At 48.6% G+C, this 23964-nt stretch overlaps 1 long non-coding RNA gene across 1 annotated transcript in view; it reads left to right on the top strand.

Moving 5' to 3' along the window:
* The window catches only part of LOC105469085 (uncharacterized), a 186348-nt gene that overhangs the window by 153778 nt on the left and 8606 nt on the right, over positions 1-23964 (top strand). Inside the window, exon 2 of the long non-coding RNA XR_011615982.1 lies at positions 7564-7626. This is a non-coding gene — a long non-coding RNA (uncharacterized lncRNA). The remainder of the gene's footprint in view (positions 1-7563; positions 7627-23964) is intronic.

Genomic DNA, 23964 nt, shown 5'->3' with positions numbered 1-23964 from the left:
CAACAGGAATTAGGATGGGCTGAGGACTGAGCCTCGGGTTCCCCTTTGTGCTGGACCTGGGAGGAAGAAGGGGAGCCAAGAAAGTAAGGGGGAGCTTCGGAGGTCTGGGCACCTGAGCGAGGTCCCCTTGTCACCTGAATTCCCACCTTCTTGGGAAGCCTGAAGAGTTAGCAGAAGGAATCCGAGGATCAAGTCTACTCTTGCTTTCCTGGGCTCATGTGGGGCCACAGACCCCGTATTTCTAGCATGGCCTCTGCTCCCAGCCTGGGCTTGTGTAACAGGCGTGGGGAAGTGCAAGGGGCTGTAGGTCCTGAACCGAAAGGCGGGTGTTGTGAGAACCGTCTGTCTATAATGGCACAGGTATTTGGGAAATGCCACAGAGCAGGTCTGTTCAACCCTGTGGCCTGCAGCCTGTCAGCTGGGTTAGGATTCTCAGTCACGTTCACATTCAAGCCAATATTGACTGTATCATTCAGTGGAAAGAACTGTCCTCCCATCCCTGTAATTGACAGCAGCACTTGCCATCTGGGTGTGTCTGGCTCTTGTCTCACTTTGGGTCATGTCGGTGGTCCCAAGAGTACCCTTTTGGGGATACTCTTTATCCTTGATTTCTAATCCATCTCTGATGTAGCAAACAAGTCTGTAGCTTCTGTTTTTACTGTTTTTTTTTTTAAGTTCACTTAATAGTTTTATTTCTAGTTCACAACAATGAATGTCCATCTTATTTTTATTATCTTTTAAATACCATGACACTTTTGTCTTCATCAAACAATGCCTGTTTATTTTAGACATGTAAAAATAGGAAAACAAATCACTGTTAACTAATGCTAACCTTTTGCTTCCTTCTTCCAAGTTTGCTTTTATAACCCATGCAATTCTATAATTTTTTTTTTACAGTATTAGCAATAGCTAACATTTATGGATTACTTGCTATAGTGCAGGAAATATGCAAAGCAGTTGAATACACAGTTTAATTTAGAATTAATTATATAGAGAGAAACAAGCAATATAGAAAAAAGCATAGTCCTATTTTACATCCTCAAATAAAAATAACAGTTATGGTTGTAGAGGGTTTACAAGGGGCAAGAAGTAGTCACTACAGCTATCCCCATTTTTCAGTTGAGAAAACGGACACCCAGAAGGTATCTAGACTAAGCTGGGTGTGACGGCTCACACCTGTAATCCCAGCACTTTGGGAGGCCGAGGCGGGTGGATCACCTGAGGTCAGGAGTTTGAGACCAGCTTGGCCAACATGGCGAAACCCTATCTCTACTAAAAATACAAAACATTAGCCGGGTGTGGTGGTGGACACCCATAATCCCAGCTACTCCAGAGGCTGAGGCAGGAGAATCACTTGAACCTGGGAGGCAGAGGTTGCAGTGACCTGAGGTTGTGCCATTGAACTCCAGCCTGGGCAACAAGAATGAAACGCCGTGTCAAAAAAAAAAAAAAAAAAAAAAAAAAGTCTAGACTTAAGATTTTAGTCTGCAACTCTTTGCCTGTAGAACCCATGCATGTGTGACATGATTTTGATCATTTGATAATATGCTGAGATTGTTTTGTCCTTGTGTCTGCAGCATTTTTACTGACTCCTTAGCGTTCTCTTACTCCTCATCCATGGCCTCTATTCACACCTAGAATGGATGGCTGTTCAGAATGAAGCCTGCATCCTCCTGTGTTCACCTTCAGGAAGAGGGAGATTTTTCTTTGCTCTTTCTCAGCTCCTTGTGAGGCTCCTCAATGTAGCCTGTGGGGAGTGGGTGTTTATCTCCTTCCAAAAAGTGCACGCTCGTCTCACCCAATTTGGAGCTGGAGTTTGTGATTTGGCTAGAACTCTACAAAGATTGCACTCCAGCTGATGGTAGGTTTGCACGTTCCAGTCTCTCTTTCCGCCACCTCTCACTGGGTCACCTAGAATCCCTCTGGGCGAGGCACAAGAAAACAACATTTTCATTGCTTTAAGTCAGAGGCAGTTGTGTAGAACTGGTTTGTTTTTCCATAATGTCATTGTCCTTGAAAACAAAAATATATATATATGCACACATGTAGGCACACACACATACACACCTCTACCCTTGTACATATATTTGTTTGGGTGAGGTTGCCCACATATGATAAACCTTAGCCCAAAGTGGAAGAGTTTGGTGCCCACGCCAGAGCAAAATACCGTAACCCTCCACTGGTAAGGCTAGAAAAGCACAGTTTCTCTTTCACCCAGGTCAGTCTCAGAGAGAGGCACTTTTTAAGAATTTTGTGAGTAGCTCACACGGGTATTAGATGCAGGGAAGCTTGCGTTATTTCTCTGACAGACTCCCATTTTCTGTAGGCTGAAAGGGTGAATGCTAACCCTCTATATTGACCGGAGCCTTGTCTTTCAAGCTCTGGGTGTGTGGTCATTGCAGGGCTGACTTGGGAGGTTGGATAGGGAACGATCTTCCGCAGGGGAAACCCCCAGGAAGACAGTAAAAGAGAGGAGAAAACTTGCCGGCCTGCCATCAGGTTTGTTTTTGCTAGATGAAAGATAATCCTTGCTTGGTGTCAACTTGTCTTGGCGTTGCGGTAACAATTCTTTGGTGATCTAGCTCTTTAATGAGCATAGGAGATGAGCACCGACTCCTGTTAATCACTATCTCCTCTGGAAAGACTCCTTGGAAAGGAAGAGCAAATGAAAGAGAGAAAGAAAGAAAAAGGTGTTTGGAGAAATGTGTATATGTGAGTGTTCTCCAAGTAAACATTTCAGAGCCGGGCCAGAATAATTAGGAGGTACATTGCCATCTGGAAATGTTCATTCTTTTGTTTACCTTGTATTGAGTTTGTTCCAACTAGTGAATCCCTTGATATGGGATACCTGAACTTCTCTTCCTTATAAAAAAAAAAACATCACACATATCTCCTAGTTGGTGCTTTCTTTGATTTTAGCTGAGCTGGGTCAGGTAGTGTGTGGGAAAGATCACCGGGCAGCCTGCTTATCAAAAAGCCAAGCCTGGATGCGGTGGGGAGGGGCGGGCAGGAGAGAAGGCCTTCCACCCTCCTGCAACAGGAAAATAAAGGAGATAAATAAACCCTAATCCTGACCTGGGGGCAAATCCCAATAAAGATCCAGGTTAATTTTTCCTGCCGATCCAACCCTGGAATTCATTGTGAGAATTAGACATTCTGTGGCACTAATTTGCCAGATCAGATTGTATAATTATCTTTTATAGGCCTGGGTGTGATGTATGCTCCGTGTTTATGCTGCAGGGGGCTGAGTGTGTGTGTTTGGCCTTCAGAGTTGCTGCTCCATCCTGCCAGTCTGCACTTCTCACACACAGGCGGGGGTGGCAGCTGTTGGAGCTTCTGCCTGTCCAGAAACAGGCCCAGGGTGCCGGGGCCTGGGATGAACTTGCCTGGAGTGGGTCAGAAAACTTTCAATAGAACCCGGAGTAAAAAGGATGAACCTATGGCAGGCAGGTGGGGGTGGGTCCCCTGGCTCAAGTGGGGGTCTCTGAGAAAGAGCATTCAACAAGGGGTTTCAGTAAAGGCTGACAAGTTTGGAGACTGGAAAAAAAAGTAGGTAAATTCAGAACCACATGATGATGTTCATGATCTTTGGCACTTTTGTCTTCCTAGGCCCCTTCCTCCATAAAAATAAAACATTAAAAATTGTATTTTACGGGCCAGGTGCGATGGCTCACGCTTGTAATCCCAGCACTTTGGGAGGCCGAGGCGGGTGGATCACGAGGTCAGGAGATCGAGACCATCCTGGCTAACACGGTGAAACCCCGTCTCTACTACTATAAACACAAAAACTTAGCCAGGCGTGGTGGCGGGCGCCTGTAGTCCCAGCTACTCGGGAGGCTGAGATAGGATAATGGCGTGAACCCGAGAGGCAGAGCTTGCGGTGAGCCGAGATCGCACCACTGCACTCCAACCTAGGCGACAGAGCAAGACTCCGTCTCAAACAAAAACAAAAACAAAACCATTGTATTTTACGGCTGGGCGCAGCGGCTCACGCCTGTAATCCCAACACTCTGAGAGGCCAAGTCAGGTGGATCACATGAGATCAGGAGTTTGAGACCAGCCTGGTCAACATAGTGAAACCCCGTTTCTACTAAAAATACAAAACTTAACCAGGTGTGGTGGCTCGTGCCAGCTGCTTGGGAGGCTGAGGCAGGAGACTCACTTGAACCTGGGAAGCAGAGGTTGCAGTGAGCCGAGATCACGCCATTGCACTGCAGCCTAGGGGACAGAGCGAGACTCCATCTCAAAAATAAATAAATAAATAAATAAACAAATATTGTATTTTACAATTACAGTGATACAAGGATGAATAGAAGTCAGGCTGGATTCGTTGTTATCTAGGCATTCGTATTCCTGTCGTTTTATTCATTCTGGTTTTAAAAGGAATTAGAACATTTTCTTGGGCCCCCTAAAAGTATTGGGAGTCCAGTAGATGTGTTGGCCTTGGGTAGGTTTCTAGAAATTGGACCCAGTGGTTTGATTTCTTGACTACTTGGCCTGTTTTGTTGAGAAATCACTCCACTTTGAGTTTGGACCCATCCCGAATATCCAAGAATTCCCCCAACCTGCAATTCTTATTCTGGCCAAAGAGGGGGCTCTAGCTCATAAAGTGTTGACATCCCATTCCCGTTCCAGGTATTTTTCCCTTTCCACCCTGGTCTCCTGTAGCGTGTGGCAGCCTTTTCCAGCATGGCCTCCTGCGTTCCTGGTGCACTTTTTGGAGAAGGTGGCGAGTTTGTGGGACTGGACGTATTCCAGCCTAATGTCTCCTTGTGGCCTCACCTGCTGGGCCTTTTGTTTCCCGGTTCCTCAGTCTAAGTTGTCCTGGAGGAAAGGGCTCTTCCCTCTTGGTTGGAGGTGTCTTGTTGCTGGTGTTGAGCTGGGAACCACTAGGTGGTGTATGGCTCCAGGCATCCCTGGGAATGTCTGGAAGGAACTGGGAGGGGTGGGGCGGGGGGTGCGGGAGGCAGGGAGGGACCCTTGGGGGCAGGTTGTGGGTAGCCAGTTGCAGTCTGTGGCCTCCCTCAGAGGTTTGGAGTCGGGTGTGGCGTGCTGCTGTTGGCCTCTTTCCGAGGGAGTGCCATCCACTCCCTGTCCCACCGCCGTCCGCGGCAAGGACAGTAAGGGCAGTGCTACGTGGTGGGGAGGTGTGTGTGAAGTCACGGAAGAGCTTCACAGGGCAGATGCCAAGGCCAGTGGGCCCCGGACAGAGTCAGGCTCCCTGGGCGGCCCTGCGTCTTGGTGGCCCTGGTCAACCTGCCGATGCAAAAAGCCAGCAGGCAAGAGACCCCTACTCCCTTTAAGGACCAGAGCAGAAACAAACCATTGTGTTGGATGCAGTGATCCAGGTGCACTTCAGGGTACAAGCTGGACTGCTTCGAACAGGATTACAGGAAAGGGGGAAGGGGGCAGCTGTCTCTTGGGACATGAGTAATGTCTCTTACCCAGTTGGCACTTGAGAAGTCAACGGGGCACGTCTCTGGGGCCTCCTGGAAAAGTGGTGTTTTCCAACACAGAGGAGAAAGCTGTGGCTGGAGGTAGGGGTGTGGTCAGCTTGCCTGAGGTTCCTCAGGGGCATAGGAGGGGCAAGAGGGGATACCTCTAAGTCCTTGCAGCTCAGAATGTTCTGAGGACCCCCAGCGCTGGGTTTATCCAGGAGAAGTTTAGGAAGGCAGAGTCTCAGGCTGCCACCCCAGACCCCCCGAATGCAAAATTTCAGCAAGACGGCCAGATGATCCTCAGAATCTGCTACTTATTAAACTTACCTGGGGAACTTAAAAAAGAAAAAAAAAAAAATCCTAGTGCCCAGGCCTCACCTATAGCAATCAGAACCTCTGGGGTGGGGCTCAGGCTTCAGAATGATTTTCCAGCTGTCCAGGGGAGGGGGCAGGAATTGCCATGAGTAGCCAGGTCTGAGAGCCTCGGTTGTAAGCCTCTGCCTCCCCTCTTTCATCTATTCCGCACTGTAGGATTTCAAAAGGATCCCTCTCCAGTGTCCCACTACTCTCTCTCCCCAATCCCTGCGATTATTACATTGGCAGAATTGAGGCTTCACGGGGACAGGGTGAAGAGTCAAGACTGAGTCAGGATAAAGTGTGCACCCCCCATGGAGGGGTAACACTGAAGCTACATCCATTCAGGTGGGCTTTAGCTTGAATGAGTTTATTGGATGCTTTCCACCTAATAACAAACTGAAAATGGGTTGCATATGGGGGTGGCTTTGTATAAAGTAGAAACAGCAACCCATTCCAGATGCCAGGGTTGGAGTTGGTGGGTCTTGTGAAGTTTTGCTTGCTCTGTTTTGGTGAGTTTTCTAGCATTTGCAGGGTAGGTCCAGCATTGGCCAGTTAGGTCCCAAGTGTTGCATGATTCATCAGGGCTAAAACTGTCAACCTCCTTTGCCCTGCATTCAAGAGCCTATGCATTCGAGGTTGGTCCTGGGTTAAGTTCATGGGTGTGATAGTGGGAGGCAGGCCCAGCAAACATGTATTGCTGCTGTGGGGGTTGGGGGTGCCGGAGCCCAGGGGGACCTCCAATCTGATCTGGTGGTAGGTGCTGGTTGATGGAGTTGGCCGCAGGGTACCAGCTCAGCCCTGTCCTCAGTAACTCAGAAACTACCGGAGTGATAATGTATAATGTACACCCAGCAAAAGAACAAACACCAGCCAGAGACAATCCTTTCTCTTGTGTGTGAAGGTTACAAGTTTTCTGTTTCAAATCTGATGGTATTCTTTTTCCTTTTTTTCTTTCTTCTCTCTGTTTTCATTTGCCAACCTAAGGGTCTAGAGTGATTTCTTTGAGCCTAATGATGGGGAAAGTTAGAATGGGGCTATTATCTTTAAACACCTTTTGAAATACTACTCTTCCTGGTGTCGGAATTAGGTTGAACAGAGGTTGGGTTTAAAGATTGAATATCTATTTTAGCAGCAGAAACTATGCTGATATCTGTGTATGTTTGTTCAGGAATTATATGGGTGGAATGAAAGAGAAACCCACACAGGAACGTATAATTAATAATAGTATAGCTGATGTTTATTGAGTGCTTAACAGAGACCAGACATGGTACTAGACGCTCCTCATATGTCATCCCATTGAGTGAATTCAGACATATAATAAATTAGAACATATAAAAATTCAGAAATAGGATCATAGGAGTAAAAGACCCAATAAAAATAGAACAACTTGGCACTGTGGCATTAGATTGTTTTGTAGTAAATGTCCATTGTAAACTTAAGTATTTTTATAACTTGAAAAAATTACTATCCAGTGTAAATATCCATTGACATCGTAGTTTATTCTAGGTCAAGTTTGTGATCATAATAAACTGTATTTCTTTGAAAATATTCTTCAGTTTGCCGTATCCGTAATTGGCACAGGAAATGAATTACTCCCCTTTTTCTGATGAATGTAGTTTTAGTCTATATGGAAGAATAAACAGCTATTAAACTCCTATGTGCTTGTGGGGAGCTGTCTGGTACTGAGGAACCACTCCGTCCACATTTAAGCTTCAAGATGAGTTTCGTTATCTTGTTTCCTGGTGTAACTCTTCTCCTATTTTTCTAGGCGGAATCAGAGGTTTCTGGCTGACTCGGTGGGTGCTTTGTACCAGGAAAGGACAAGAAAGAGGTGAGTTGCACTTGGCAGTCATAGTACAGCTGCCTCCCTGTGGCTCTTCTTACTTCGAGGTTTTGCTCCTTCTTCAGTGCAACTCTTTGCCCAGACATCCCTAAAGCCCCCAGCTCAGAGCAGCATTTGGCAGGCAGGAGCTTTTTGCAGTTAGCCATCGGAGAGACCCAGGGACATGGGCTAATAAGTACAAACAGTCATCACAATGAATTCAGGCCAGGCTCTGTGTTCCTGGCTTTTACTTGAATCAACTCATTTTCACCTCTTACAACTCTAGCCGTCAGGTCCTGTTATGCCCAACCTACAGATGGGGAGACTGAAGTTCAGTCACTTGCCCAAGGTCACACAGTTAACGAGTGAGGAAGCCAGGCCTGGACTGTTGCTGGGATCTATTGCTGTTTCGAGTGACTGTGAATTTTCCCAGCTCCCCGGGGCACCATGCAACAGGTCCTGCTACCTGCCCTGAGCACACTGAGTCCACTGCAGGGCACAGAGGTCTTGCAGTTTGCAGGGAGAACATGAGGCAGGTGACTCAAAGCCTGCGGGTCCAGGAGATAAACAGGTGGATTGCACCTGCTGGCCTTCAGAAACACAGAGACTGTCCATGGGGTTAAATGGGATATCAGGGCTTTCTGGCATGCTGCCAACTGAAGTCTGCTCCCAATAAAACAGGATGTGGAACAAGGGGCCGCTCTCCTACTGCAAGGGCTGGGTTTGCCCAGGGTTGTCTAGATTCCACCATCCACAGCGGTTACAGCACTGGTTGTAAGTCTCAGTCGTAAGTACTAAGCTGGAAGCTCAGAACATGGTCAGATTTGATTGGAAGCAAATCATCTCAAGTAGTATGAAGCCTGGGAGAGGGTTGTCCCTGCTGCCTACAGAGCCACCAGGGGTCATACTGGCAGATTGCAGGCCCAGCAGCAGCAGCAGCAGCAGCAGCAACAACAACAACAACAACAACAACAACAACAAAGGAAATGAAAGGGAGTGGGGAAAAGGGGTAGGAGAGAGAGCAAATGCACCCTTCCTTCTGTTCTGATGGTGTCAGGGCATGAGGGTTACAGAGTGCAGGGAACACCCAATGGGGACATTACGCCATGGAGCAGCTAATACTGCTTGAGTTGCTGTACAATGCAAACACATTTTTGGAACTAGATAGATTATGTTGCAAATTTGTCACTATCAGTCTAGTATAGCGGTAGAGTGTAGACCCGGATGCCCTGGGTTCAAATCCCATTTCCACTGCGTCTTTGCTTTGTGACCTGGGGCTGGTGACCTTCACTTTTCTGAACTATGCTTTCCACATTTATAAAATGGAGATAATAAAAATAATCTCTTCCATGTTTTGAAGTGAAATGGGAGAATACACAGTTCAGTGCCTGGGATGTATTATGCATTTACAATGAATGTCAGTGGGTTTTTTTTCTGTGTTTTACAGTCTCCCTAGCTCTGGATATGATCTTGGGTAAATTACAAAGCCTCAATTTCCTCATCTGTGAGATGCTGATGCTAATACCGTGTCCTCAGGGGAGGTTGAGAATTGAATGAAATAACCAAATCCAAAGTCTAGGTCATAGTGGATGCCTATTCGTTCCCTTCCTTATTTATCTTTATCTTATTCCACGCAGCTCAAGTAGAAGGAAGGTGGACATTGGTTTTAACTCCCCCACCCACTAGAATACTAAGTCCTGACAATGACTCCACAGCAATTTTCCATTTGATCCTTCCCCTCCCTTCTCCCAGCCACCCCTCTGGTATTGGCTTTCATAGAGCAAGCTGGGATAACCACAAGGGGCCCCAGCCTTTGGACTCCAAGTCTTTCCTCCCCAAAGTAATCCTATTGGTTTCTTCCCTAAGCCTCTTTCTGAAATCCAGCATTGGACATGGCATTTTCTTATTAGAAAAAAACCATCGTGGCTCTCTGTTTATTGTCCGAGCAACCAAATCTCACTGGACACTCCACCTCACTTCCCATCACTTCCCACTCACATTTGGATCCTTTCAGCCCAGCTCACCTGGTCTGTATCTCACCCCAAGACTGGACTTGACTGCACCCTGCCACCGTGCTCAGCACACCCCCTCCCTGTGTCACCATCTGTGTACCTCATTGCTTAAAAACCCACAGCCATGGGTCCATGGGACTGGCAGCTGTTTTACCTGCCCACCATCTCACCTTCAGAGCTTCACCTGCAGTGCTGGCTCTGCCTTCCCAGCTAGTGCATTGAGAGTGGGATGAGGGTAAGAGGGGATCTCTTTCATTCCCCACCATCCTTTCTTTACTGGTCATCCTGGGATCCAAGGAGCATGCAGTAGGGGCCCAGATGACGGCATGCACTCACCTGTGGGAGCGTGGGCCTGGAAAGAGAGTCTATGGTTGAAGTTACTCTTCAGCTACTGTTTGGGTTTGGATGTGTATTGGGGTGGGGGTTGATGAGTGATGCCAAGGGGATTTCCAGGCAAACTGCAGGCCTGCCTTTCTGGAAGCAGCACCTTCTGCCTTTGCCAGCCCTCTCCCCCCCTCCCCAGGGAACCCCATCCTGAAGACCAGCTCATTCCATAAGATGCATAGCCTCCTCCCTGTAAGTGGCAGCATTTCCACCCTTCACTTGTTCATCAGTTCATTCATTCATTCACTCACCTAATAGATATTTACAGGACACTCACTGTTCACTGGGACTGCTCTAGGCAGAGAACAGGCACTGAACAAACCTGGCTCCATCCTGCTGGCATGGAGCTTGACTTCTAATGGGGTATATGAGTCCATTTCCATGCTGCTGATACAGACATACCTGAGAATGGGTAATTTATAAAGAAAAAGAGGTTTAATGGACTCACGTTTCCACACGGCTGGGGAGGCCTCACAATCACGGCAGAAGGCAAAAGGCACGTCTTACATGGTGGCAGGCAATAGAGAATGAGAACCAAGCAAAAGGGATTTCCCCTTATAAAACCATCAGATCTCGTGAGGCTTATTCACTACCATGAGAACAGGATGTGGAAAACTGTCCCCATGATTCAATTATCTCCCACCAGGTCTCTCCCACAACACTGGGAATTATAGGAGCTACAATTCAAGATGAGATTTGGATAGGGACAGAGCCAAACCATATCATGGGGCCAGGAAAGACGGGAAGCATTGGGTCAGCCATCATTGTTCTTTTGCCTTTCCTGTCCTGCAGCCACACTGGCTGTCAAGGTGGGGCAGGCTAAACAGTAAAAAATAGTAAGTATGTAAATTTTCTAGTATGTAAGGAGGTGATAGTGTTATGGAGGAAAAAAAAAAAAAAAAAGAGGCAGGAAAGGCAGCTCCAGTGTGCAACGCAGGGAGAGAGGTGGAGGGCAGTTTGCAGGGCTGAACGGAGAAGGCGACATTTGAGCACAGACTTGCAGGAGGATGTTTTGGAGCCTTTGAAACAGATGGAGCAGGTACATCAAGGCCCAAAGCAGGTGCGAGTATATAGTGTGCTTGAGAATCAAGCTCAGTGAGCGCTGAGTGCTGAGGGGGCGGTGACCACCAGACCAGGTCAGGCCCGGAGGCCTTGGGCCTTCCCTCTGAGGGACCTGGGAGCCAGGCAGGGTTTTGAGCAAAGCATGCTGTGATCCAACTCAGTGTGAAAAAGACTTCTTTACAGGGAAGCTGAGAGCAACAGGGAGACCAGTAGGAGGAGGGGAGGGCGGGCGGGGGAAGGGTCCAAGCAGGAGGGATATTGAATGTGCCTGTTTATGTCCTTGGCACACAGTGGCACACACACGTTACCATAGAATGACATTGATGGTGGTGATGAGGTGACACGCCACGGTGCCACATCTCAGGGACTGATACTCAACAACCGTGTGACTCCCGGATTCAGGATAGCCTCTTTCATTGGGGTTGTGGCTTCATATGAGGGCCACTCTCCTCACCCTCCTGGCTGCAGAGCCACCAGGGGTCACACTGGCAGATTGCAGCCCCAGCAGCAAAAAAAAAAAAAAAAAAAAAAAAAAAAGGAAATGGAGAGGGGAAGATGGGTAGGAAGAGAGAGACAGCAAATGCACCCTTCCTCCTGTTCTGATGGTGTTAGGGCTTGAGGGGTACAGAGTGCAGGGAACACCCAACGGGGACAGTAGCATGCCATGGAGCAGCTAATACTGCTTGAGATCATTCTTCGTGGCCCCTCTGAAGCTCTTTGCGGGGTCTCCTTGTTGTCTTGCAGCCTCTTAGCTCCCTCCCGTCTTCCTCCTCCCTCCAAGAAAGGACAACTTGACCACGGCAGGAATGACTGGTTCAGCCGTCTTTCCTCTTTTGTCTTTCTCATCCTCCGGCCACATTGATCCTCCAGGCAGGACAGACTAAGGGTGCTTCAGAGCTCACAGAACCAGCGTGTCTTTCTCAGAATGCTTCCGGGACGGCCCCGTCTTGGTGGTGATTAGCAACTCTCCTGTAATTGCACGTAACCTGAAAATAGAATCTATAAGGGAATGAATGCCTGGTGCCCTTTGTTGGGGGACCTTGCTGTTCATGCACACTGCGGAGAGCTAGCTGAGGGCCACACCAGAACCCCCTTCTACCTGATGAAGCCTTAGAATTGTGTACATGTTGCTGTCTGTTGGAAACGCTTAGAGAAAGGAAAGGGCAATGGGAGTGGTGGGATTTTTCGCTGTCTGTTTCTCCCAAGGTTGAGTGTGTTTCCAGAGTGATCCCGCCAGGCTCCTGGGCAGTGTGGACCCTTTCCTCTCCAGTGCCTTGCATTCTTCCGTTCCCAGACCAATGGCCCAGGGAGATGGAGCAAGATGGTAGCCTCATGGCTGGGTCCCTGGAGCCACAGTTATAAACAGTGATATTACAATGTTACTGCCTTGTGTGGATTTCGCATACTTCCTTTTAAAGAACTGTCACATTCCCTACCATATAGCTCCAAAAGTTTCTGTGGTGAGATCATGAGGAGGAAGGACTATTTTTAAAGATGTAAACTCTGACGCTCCAGGAGGACACTCTCTTTCCCCAGGTCCATCCATCATGTATGTGTGTGGTGGGTAGGGGAGAGGTGCTGCGGCTCGAATGTTGGTTTCTGCCATAACCATAATTGAGAGTGAAAAACCCGGGCCCTGGGAGAAAGAAGCCAGTCCTGGTTCTGAGTGTCAGCGGCAGTGGGGATGAGCTCACCCGGGGACCAGAGCCATTTAGAGGACTTGCAGATGGAACTTCCCCTCAGGGTCCAACTGTGAGTCACTGTGGTTCCTGTCCCTGCGCAGGCTCCATCTCCAGGCCTCCCACTTCACCCTGGGACATTATGGTTGCTGGTCAGACCTCATGACTCACTTGGACTCTCGAGCCGCCTCCGGGGGTGGAGTCTCTCTCCTGGCATCTGGACCCTTGGTGCTATCGACGAAGCTTGGCTGGTGCTCTTAGCTGCTATGTGCAAGACGTGTGTCCCAGGGAAAGCCCCTCTCTCTCTGCAGAGGTCAAGTGAAAGCCACGGCTGCAGCCAACAGAGTTCAAAATGCAGGCTTGGAAAGTCCAGGGGCGCTCTGTGGAGGTGAGACAGCCACAGGCGGAGCTTTCCGAGCCCCCGGGCTGAGTTTGGCTGTGAAACCTGAGAGACGGGGGAGCTAACAAGCGCCGGGTTGCAGTGTCATCCCATGGAGAGGAGCGAGCGGAGTTCACCCAAAAGGCCAACGGCTGGCAGGGTGTCACGTTTCCCACCACACCCGGGGCTCAGCCTCTGCTGTCATTTCTCCTCCTCGGTTTTCATCTTCTAAGGGAAGAAATAGTGTCATCTTTTCTCAACCTGTCAGTCTCACACCTGCCTGGAGCCCCTGGCAGTGAGACACCCAGTGCTGTTTAATCTGATGTCATCTCTGTTGATTGTCTGTTTTAGAAACCAGGTAGCAAGAGGGACTTTCTGAGGATTAAAAAAAAAAAAGTAAATCCCCAAACTATTTTGGGGAGGTTTTTTTTTTTTTTAACCTCCCGTTTTTTAGTTTCATTATTTCTTTTTCTCTTAAATACACTCTCTTTTATAATTAAGAAGAATTAATTTTTAAATTAAGAAAGAGAGACCAAATGCACCCCTTGGGTTGAGGAGTTATGAAAGCAGTGTTTAGGGTAAAGGTCAAAGGTGAGGTGGATGTCACTGGGTCTTGGGCATGGGTACCCACCTGCAGGCAAACATAAGAGAGGCCATATGGGAGTGGGAAAGAAGGGTTACTGACAAATATATATGAGCTTGTTTTTTCGAATGACATTTATTTATTGTCTATCAAGAGATTACTCCTGAGAGATTAACACCAGAGTCACCTGAGGAGTGTGGGTGCCCGGAGCCTTGGACTCGGTGACCTCTCCTGCCTCCCACCTGACTCCTGAAGTAGGGGAGTGTATTAACAGTCATTGACCTCAGTTTACCTGCTTTCAGCCTCTGCCCTTCCCGAGAGGGACGAAGCTGACTTACTGCATCGCAGTTTTGTCCTTTAGTCCATCAGCTCTGGAACTTTCCACTTCTGGTATTTTTGGTTTCCAAACAAAGGGTTGAGGAAGCACGACAGCAATGTTTAGAGGAAGGTCAAACATGAGGTGGATCTAACTGGGCCTCAGGCATGGGCGCCCACCTGTCAGACTCTGTCCTTCTCAGACAGCTGCCCAGGCAGGAGCTGCCTCTTGGGACGCTGAGTGGGCCATCTCCATTGGGAGAATTGGGGGACAAAGGGAGAAGGCAGGGACTGGATCACTCCTGGGGATGCTATTTGACATAGACCATGAGGGTCAGCCCCACTGGGCCCGGCTGACCTGGTAGATGGGTAGGTCTAGGGTATGAACATGGACATTAGTTGGCCAGGGTGTGAGAACTTGTGTGAAACGGTCGGCCCCTGGGTGACTCAGTCTCCTAGCAAACTATAAAAGGGAAGTGACTCATTTCCAGCCCTGAACAAGAACTCCTAAGGCTAGGCCGCCAGCACCTGTCTGGGACGTGGTTAGTTATTAACGCTGCCAGTAAGAGTGTCATGGGAACCAAACGCAGGCCTAGATGCCTGGAGGCAGCTTGGCTTTTCACAGCTTGCAACTGTCCACTCACCTTCCCTTGCTGTGGCTCCTCTCTGCCTGACCCCAAATGCAGAGGAGGCCCTTGAACTCTTAGTTGCTGGTGGCTCCCTAGGTGCCTCTTGAGGGTGCAGATTCCACAGGGGTTGGGAAAGGGGGAAAAAGAAGTGTGTTGATCAGGGGAAATCACAACGACATTTTTTTTTTTTTTTTTTTTGTCCTGTTTAGGAGATCAGGTTCAAGGAGCCAGCCAGACTCTGGGCTTCCAGGAGGAGTGGGCTGTGGAGGGGCTGGCCCCATCTGCATGTCTCTCTCCTCCTGGCCCTGCAGGTGCCACCTCCTGAGTCCTGGTTCCTGTGGCTCCATCACATCTGCAGTGAAGGCCTTTGGGAAGCGTGGGTTATGTGGGTCCAGGGGCCCCACCCTCCCGTGGAGGCCCTTGGCCTAAGGATCACTAACTCACACCACACTGACCTCTGGCTCCCAACAAGGGCAGTGTTCCTCTTGCTCCATTCTGCTCTGAAGTCCCCCAAACCACTTCCTGGGCCTGCTTAGTAAAACACAAGGCTCACCTCTGAGGACCTCTGCAGGGCTCATGAGTTGAGCCAGGAGTTCAAATCAGCTCCGCGTTCTCCTTTCTTTCTCCACGTCTGGAAAAGTACAGAATGGGCAGCTTCTCCTCCCAGATCCCAAAAGGCAAGTTTTACTGCTCCTGGGGGAGGCTCAGCCTGGGCACAAGCTATGCCTACTCCTGCCAGGGCCCTGCCCCTCCACTTCCCAACTGTCAAGCGGGAGGAGGGAGGATGATTGAACAGAAAGACACAGGAGTTTTAGTGAGTCAGGCTCTCCAGCATCCAAAAAGGGGCCCAGGGCCCAGGGGGAAGAGACATTCCTGGTATTTGTTGCCACCTTTGTAAAACCCTTAAGCGCTGGCGGGCAGCGCAGAGGGAGTGGGGATGCCACTTGCCTGCCTAGTCTATGGGAGGAATTGGGACATGCGCTCCCTGGGTGGCCCCGAGCAAACCATCGAACTGCTCCCCCAGAGTTTCCCCATCTGTAAAGTGGGAATAATAACAACACCTGTCCTGCTTACTTGACAGGGTTTCTGTGAGGCCGGCTGAGATCACCGAGCATGTGACAGGGCTGTGGGAGTGGTTAAGGGCCACCCAGATTGGGGTTGAGGCACCGGGGTGCTTATGGTGATTAGCAGCAGAGCAAGGCCTGAGGTCTGTGCTCCCCCGGGAGGGTGGCTTTACAGGCACCCACCTGCGGCTTAAGAGCTTCTTGGGCCTCCCACGGCTGATAAATCACCACCGGGTGGGTGTGCTTTGTCTGAGCTCCAGGATGAGCAGACAGCCTGCCCTTGGCTGCTGCAGAAAGCAGCTCCTCTGCCTTCTCTCCCTTCCTTAGTGGGTTGGGCAGGCGCAAAAATAGATCCCAGAACCCTATCTCTTAGGTTTAGCCAAGGGACTCTCCAGCTGCTCATCTAGACACTCTGGTGGCATTGAGTTCCTTTCTTAGGTCACGTAACCATTGGGGGTGCTGATTTAGGGGTCTCCTGGCATGGGATTTGCCCTGGTTTATCACCTGCTGCTGCTGCTTTTTTAAAAAATCGAAGATGGGGTCTCACCATGTTGCCCAGGCTGGTCTTGAACTCCCAAGCTCAAATGATTCTCACACCTCAGCCTCCTAAGTAGCTGGGATTACAGGCTCATGTCACCATGCCCTGCTTGTCACCTTACTGTCAAAGAAGACAGACTCGCATAAGAGTGTCAGATTCTATCCCATAGTGCAGTATACCAAGGAGGTGGTCTGCAAATGGCCATTGAATATACAAATAGCCTCAGTCTTAGCATTTTCTTTCTCATGGTTTATTTTGCTTTGTAGAGTTTCATGCATTTGTTGAAAGCAGGAAGATTGAGATTTAAGGGAGCATCCCTAGTGGGGTAATACCCATCTGCTTAGTGGTTTTTCAGTGCTCAGCACTGTGCGAAGTTATTTGAGTATAGTCTTTGCTCTCATATTTAATAAAATCAGACTCTTTTTGACCACCTAATTCCATCTCCCATTCAGACCCACAGCATCCTCCCAGCCTGTCCAGATAGGTGCTTTCTGCTTGGACACTTTAATGATGGAGAATTTTATCTCTCCTGAGGCTACCCATTCTAACATTGGCACCTGCAGTTGGTGGGAAGTTCATCCGTTTAGGGAGTGTCCATCTGCCTTTGGATACTTCCATCTGTAGGTCCTAGGCAATGAACAGGGGATGGGAGTATGGCAGTATGGCTGAATTGTGGAATGCAGACTACAGAAAAGTTCTGTGAAGGGATAGGACCTGGAAGAATCAGAGAAGACCTTGTGGAATTACTGAAACTTAGAGAAAAAAATGAACTGAACTAGAGAGAGAGCAGGGAGGCGGGCTATGGTATCTCATACCTGTAATCCCAGCACTTTGGGAGGCAGAGGTGGGCGGGTTCCTTGAGCCCAGGAGTTCAAGACCAGTCTGGGTAACATAGGGAGACTCTGTCTCTATAAAAATTAGCCATGCATGGTGGCTAATTTTTGTATTTTTTGTAGATGATCCTGGTGCGAGGATCACTTGAGCCTGGGAGGTGGAGGTTGCAGTGAGCCAAGATGGCACCATTTTACTCCAGCCAGGGCTATAGAGTGAGACCCTGTTTCCAAAGAGAAAGAGAAGTTGAAGGCTTTCTGTAATAGTTTGAGTAGTGATCTCCCAAAATTCATGTCCATCTAGAATCTCAGAATCTAACCTTTTTTGGAAATAGTGCCTTTGCACATGTAATTAGCTAAGGATCTTGAGATGAAATCATCCTGGATTCAGGTCCTAAATCCAGTGACACATCCTTAGAAGAGAAGAAGACAGAAAGGAAGGCACTATGAAGATGGAGCAGAGATTGGAGTGGTGTATCCACAAGCGAAGGAATGCTGAGGATTGACTGCAGAAGTTAGGAGAGAGGCAGGGAGCAGATTCTCCCCTAAAACCACCAGAAGGAATCAACCCTCTCCATACCTTGATTTTGGCCCTCTGGCCTCTGGAACTGTGAGAGAATAAGTTCTCTCACAGTTTTAAGCCATCAGTTTGTACTAACTTGAAATGGCAGCCCTAGTAAACGAATACACCACCCAACCTTGAGAGACAGATAAGAGTAAGGAAGCAAAAATAACCATGCTTTGAGAAAGTCTGGGAGAAACAGACTTGAGGTGGGGGGTTGGGGAATTGCGCTGCATGGTAAGGAGACTGGACTCGTTCATTTGTTAGCGGGCAGGGTCTGCAGGCCAGATGCCCCATGGTGCCAGGATGAGGTGTGTATAGAGTCTTTTTGCCAGGAACCTTGGGGGTTTTCAGAGCCCAGAAGGATGCCAGCTCTGGACCCCCTGCTCTGTTTGACCTCCTCTACTAAATTTCCACCATTTCCTGCATCTTTATTCATAGAAAGGGATCAAACCATCCTTAACACTCATACCACTCTGCAAATAAACGTGTAACTTATACAATGACAGAAGGAATTATAAGATGCTTACTATTAGAAAAATGTATCAAATGGAAATACTTAGGAACTATACTTAGTTATAGGATGTTAATCTTTTATCATTAAGTAATAGTTCAATATTTTCTTGATTGTTTAGTATTTCATTGTAGGAACATGACATGGTTACTTTTTAATAGTTTTTTTTTATGTTTCCAATATTTTTCACCCTTTTGCTGTAAAATAAGGCTCTGATGACAATCCTTGCAGCAAAAATGTTATTTTTATCTGTACTAGCTTCCTGAAGCTGATGTAGTAAGTTACCACAAACTTGGTGGTTTAGAGCAACACAGATTTTCTCTTGTAGCTCTGGAGGCCAGAAGTCTGACTGAGACTTCTGGAGCTAAGCTAAAACCAAGTCATTGTCAGTAGGACAGGTTTCCTTTGGGGGCTTCAGGGAATAATTGTTTCTTTGCTTATGATGACTGCTGGCATTCCTTGGCTTGGAGCCACATCACTCCAGTCTCTGCCTTTGTGGAGTTCTCCTCTCTGTAGTCAAGTCTCCCTCTGCCTCCTTCTTATATGAACTCTTATAGCTACATTTAGGGTCCATCTGGATAATCCAGGATAATCGCCCCATCTCAAGACCTTTAACTTAATTCCATCTTCCAAGTCCCTTTTACCATATACCATAAGGTAACATTCATACATAGCAGGGATTAGAACATGGCTGTCTTTTATTAGGGAGTGGAGGGGAGCAAGAGCTTGTGCCATTATTCAGCTCATCACTATATTCATGACTATTTTCTCACAATAAATTCCTAAAAGTGGACCTAGAAGGAGAAAGGGCCATCCTTAGGTTGCATGACATATTCAGTGGTCAGTAAATAGTACTGGTGTCTTTTTGTTGCTGTTCCTTTAAGAGCCTTTCTTAGCTCTCCTAAGAGTCAGATCGGATGGGGAGGTGGAGTGTACATTGAAACCCCCATTACAGGAATCATTTAAAGTTAGCCTCTAGGAAGCTCGGGGCTAATGAGATAATTCCCATTAGGAGAGGAAGGAAATGAAGGTGGCCTGACATCCTTTCTGTCTCTAATTTATATGATTCACTGAAACCTCCCCCTCTTCCCCCGCAACCCCCTCCTTCGGCCGCCCCTTTGAATTCTGGTTCCCTGTCCACTGCCTCTGCCAGCCAGGGCTCTGGTTTTTAGCAAGCCCCAGCATGCCTGGAAGTCCAGGAGGGTTGCCTTCCGCTGAGACGAGGCATTCGGGCTCTTTTCTTGGCAGCTGTGCCAGAGAATCTACTCTTTGCCTCCTTCCTCTCTTTTCCCAGAGCCTTGCCCAGCTCTCCCCACCCCCACCCCTGCCCCAACAGGGATGGAACTCTTGCCTATAGGACCGCAGAAAGAGAAAGGCTGTCAACAGAACACTGGCAGGCTCAGGGGACTTAGGGGCCAAAGCTGCAGAGAGGTTTTGTTTGCTTCCTTCCCCTAACCCCCAGTACTTTTTAGGGGGAGGAGAAAGAGAGAGAGAGAGAGAGAGAAACAAGAAAACAAGAGAACAAGAGAGAGATCATTCTCTTCCTGTTTTGCTCTGCTGCCTACACTTTTGGTCAAAGTTCTCTGCAAACATGAAAATCCAGTTTGGGTCTTTAATTAGAAAAGTGTGAAATCTCCCAAAAACTTTAGGGTTTTTGAAGTTCAGATTAAACCCTGGAAACACATTTAGGGGCTGGAGAGAGAGAGAGAGACAACCCGAGAAGAGCAGAAAGGAGAGCCCAATCTCATCTGCTCATCTATCGTGTTGCTATCAGCTGTTACCCATTTCATTTATTGGACACCCCCTTTCTTGTCTCAGACCTGCTGGGAGCAAATCTAATACCCACCAACCCCAAGAAGGGTCTCTGGCATTCAGAGGGTAGCATGGCTCTTCCTAGCCCCTGGTTTACTTCTTTTCTTCCTCTCACCCTCCCAGAGGGAGGCCATATGGTGGAGTCTTCCGAGTCAGGGCCAAGGGCCAGAGCGGCTCTGGCCCTGGGGACAGTCCAGCAGCCCTGATGTGCCGTGTGGGTGGCCTATTCTGTGAACTTGCTGCCTGACCTCCCCGTGCCTCTGAGAGTCCAGCTGCAGCCTTGGGTAACAGCCTGGCCCCGTCGTGATGGGAGGGTGCCGAGGCCCAGCTCCCCCGCTCACCTTGGCACAGATGCCACAAGCTGGCCAGGCCATGCGGGGCCAGGACCAGGCAGAACAGACAGAGCCCCCATAAGCATAATTTCCAGTTGAGTTGGCCTATCTTGGCTCATAAGGCCGTGGTGTCTCTAATGAGAGTGAGACAGAGACAGACAAACCAGGGGTTCAAGGAAGAGAGAACACAAATTAGAAAGATGAAAGATACAAGGGAAAGATACAGGAGTTGGATTTCTATGTAAGGTAGCATGAAATAATAGCCAAGCTAGAGTTTGGATGAGTCTTAGCTGTTTTGGAATCATATCTTTACCAGTAGCTGAGCTAAATCATTCATGGTGAGGGTGTTTTAAGGGCCCTGATCATGACTCCTGCCTTCATTACCTCCTTCCTCCCTGCTCGTGGACACAAGTTCTCAGAACTTTTAGGGGTGGTTGAGGGAATATGGAAGGAGGCGAGGTAAGGGTTAATCTAAATGTTAACAAACAATTTATTGATTTGAAAAGGAAAAGAAAAGGAGTAATGGAAGATGGATCTGGGCTTTATTGTACACTTTTTAGGAATGGTTTATAGCAGAAAAATAACCATGGAAGTGGCTTAATGTCTTTCATCTTCAGAAAGGTGCTGACTGTATTTTTGAAATGGAGATAATGCCATAGGGAAATAGAGCAATAAGAACAAATAGGCCAGGCATGGTGGCTTACGCCTGCAATCCCAGCACTTTGGGAGGTCGAGGCGGGCAGATCGTGAGGTCAAGAGATCGAGACTATTCTGGCCAACATGGTGAAACCCTGTCTCTACTAAAAATACAAAAATTAGCTGGGTGAGGTGGTGGGTGCCTGTAGTCCCAGCTACTCGGGAGGCTGAGGCAGGAGAATTACTTGAACCCGGGAGGTAGAGATTGCAGTGAGCCGAGCTCGTGCTATTGCACTCCAGCCTGGGCAACAGAAAGAGACTCCATCTCAAAAAAAAAAAAAAAAAAAAATTGGGTCTTTCGTACTTAACTCAGTCCTCACAACAAGCCTAGAAATTATCCCTGTTTTACAGATGGGCTCAAGAGATTTGAGGTTACTTGCCCAGGAGCCTACCGCTCCTAAGAGGGTAACTAACCCAGGACTGGAACCCCGATCCAACTTCGTATCAGTAAGCTGTGGGATCTCTGAGAATTACCACCTGAAGTGTTTTCCCACTGGCAGGAGTGAGTGCGTCCGTGTTCTAAGGGCCTCCCATGCTTTGAGATGACTAGCTTGTGTTGCTCACAATCCATTCATTTGTTCGTTTGTTCATTCATTCATTCGTTTGCCTCTTCATTGCCAGACAGCGAGCTTGGTACCCTCAACACAAGAAGAAAAACATGGTTGCTACTGCAGCCTGCAGCTGGCCAGGTCGACTTGCACTACCGGGCTGGGGAACATCAGGAGGTGAGCAGGCTGCCAGCACCCACAGTCTGGGGATACATGCTCTTTCTCTCCCATATCAATGGGCAGTCCTGCTCGGTGACCCAGATCCAAACAACTCAGAGGTCCCACTGTGTCCTCACTGCAGACTGACCGCGGGCTCTCAAACATCTGGGTGGGCAGTAGAGGCCAACAGGGAACTTTAGGGACCAAGGGAAGAGAACCTGGCAGTTTATCCCTCATGAGGAGAGAGTGGAACCAGTGACCTTCTCTCTGGAATCTCACTCCTGGCCTGATTCCCAAAGGGGAGAAGAGCTCCTGCCTGGTCTCAAAGTCACTGTTTCTCTCTCCCCCTCGACCCTCATTGTTGCAGTAGGGCGAGGACTCTGTCCGGCCAGGTTCCCCACTTGCTGTTAAATGGGTCATCTGAAGAAAGAGAAGGAAAGGCTTTATGATTGGCTGTTGGATGGCCCCTGAGGGACATAGTGCATGATAAGGAGAGGGCAGAAGGGAGTCTGGGACTGGGGTACCTATTATCTTTAAAGTCCATCTTTTGGCACAGTCCACCGGGACAAACAAGGGATCCAGGTCGGCTGGTTCGGGAGGGTCTTTGATCTACCTATAAGTTAATGCTTTTCAATGGAGAACCGCAAAGCAGCCCCACCCAGGGCCTCGGAGATAACAGGCTGGTGCAATCACAAACCACCGGCCTCTTGATAATGCCGGGTTTTATTGAGGCCTGGTTTTTGCCCAAAGGGAACACATCCGGCAAGCATCAAAGGGAGCAGGCGTCACCCTGTGCAAAGAATCGTGGGCCCTCAGGTGCGGGCACCTTGGGTTGCGTGTGTGGCTGTGTGTGCACAAGCTGGCCCGTTGGCAATTACCTTTCTGTAGATCAGAGGCCACCAGCCCCAGAGGGACCTCGACAATGCATGAACTCTGTTCCCTCATTCTGGATGGTCCAGCTCCTAGGATATCCTTGAAAATGGTAACTTAGCATCTTAAGTAGGAGGGTCACTCTTGTGTCGTTGAGTCCCCGGCTCGACATCCCAAAGGCAGTTGGTGTGAGAAGTTTAGTGGTGAGGTGAGGTGGACACTCAGAGGAGGCAAAACCTAAAAGCTTAGTTCCTTTGCAGCCATTTGAAGGTTTTTGCATGGAAAGTTGCCCTTTGACAATGGAAGAGTTAATGGGTGAACTGGGGAAGCTGTGGTCCTTGGGGAAGGGTCATCCCCACTCACCCCCAGGCTGTGCCTCTTGGCTGCCTCATATTTTATCTGGGCAGTCAGGATGCTGTGCACTGCGTATTGGCCTCTGGAGACCAGAGCAGAGAAGCACCACAATACAAACAGAACATCTGGAAGCTTTTTAAGGTTTGTTTTTTAACACGTTTGCAAGAGTCAGGACATTTGCACACGAGGTTTACTGGCCAGAGGGAACCCAGGGACTTGAGTCAAGTGGGAGATCTCTTTGACTTTGTCAGGAGGGGGTGGTGAGGGTAAGGAAAGGAAGGTGGGCTGGGTGCAATGGCTCACACCTGTAATCCCAACACTTTGGGAGGCCGAGGTGGGTGGATCATGCCGTCAGGAGTTCGAGACCAGCCTGGCCAACATGGTGGAACCCCGTCTCTACTAAAAATATAAAAATTAGCCGGGCGTGGTGGCATGTGCCTGTAATCCCAGCTACTCGGGAGGCTGAGGCAGGAGAATCGCTTGAACTTGGGAGGCGGAGGTTGCAGTGAGCCTGGGTGACAAGAGCAAAATGACATCTCAAAAAAAGAAAGAAAAAGGAAGGTAGGAACACTGGAAGCAACAAGGCCCTATATTCTTCAGACTCACTTGTTGCAGTGACCTGTTGGAAATCCTTAGGCACAGAAAAGGAACCTGGAACAGAATCCTGGGTTCCTTGTCTTTCTGGTCTTGCTGGTATGGAGCAATTGGATTTCTTCCTTGTCCCAATCAGCTGCAGTAAAAGGACTGAAAGAATAGGAGGCAAATCCCTTGGGAAAGAATGGACATGCTGGCCCTAAGGCCTCTGGGAGATGCACTGGGAGTTGGCTTTTTCTGTATGCTTTATAGACTGGTACCTGTTCCTTTATCTTTCCATCTGGGCTAGCCAAGTGGGGCTGAAAATGCAGAGTGCAGGGAAGCCGTTGATCCTGGTCCTGCAGTGACTCGGTACACCTGAGAGAGTGAGAGTCAGTTAGCTTCTTCCTTTTCTTCTCCTCTTCTCCACACCCCCTTGCCTCCCCCTACTG

This window comes from Macaca nemestrina, chromosome 17, assembly GCF_043159975.1.
Source record: "Macaca nemestrina isolate mMacNem1 chromosome 17, mMacNem.hap1, whole genome shotgun sequence".
NCBI lineage: Eukaryota > Metazoa > Chordata > Mammalia > Primates > Cercopithecidae > Macaca > Macaca nemestrina.
This window is presented reverse-complemented; position numbering and strand designations above follow the sequence as displayed.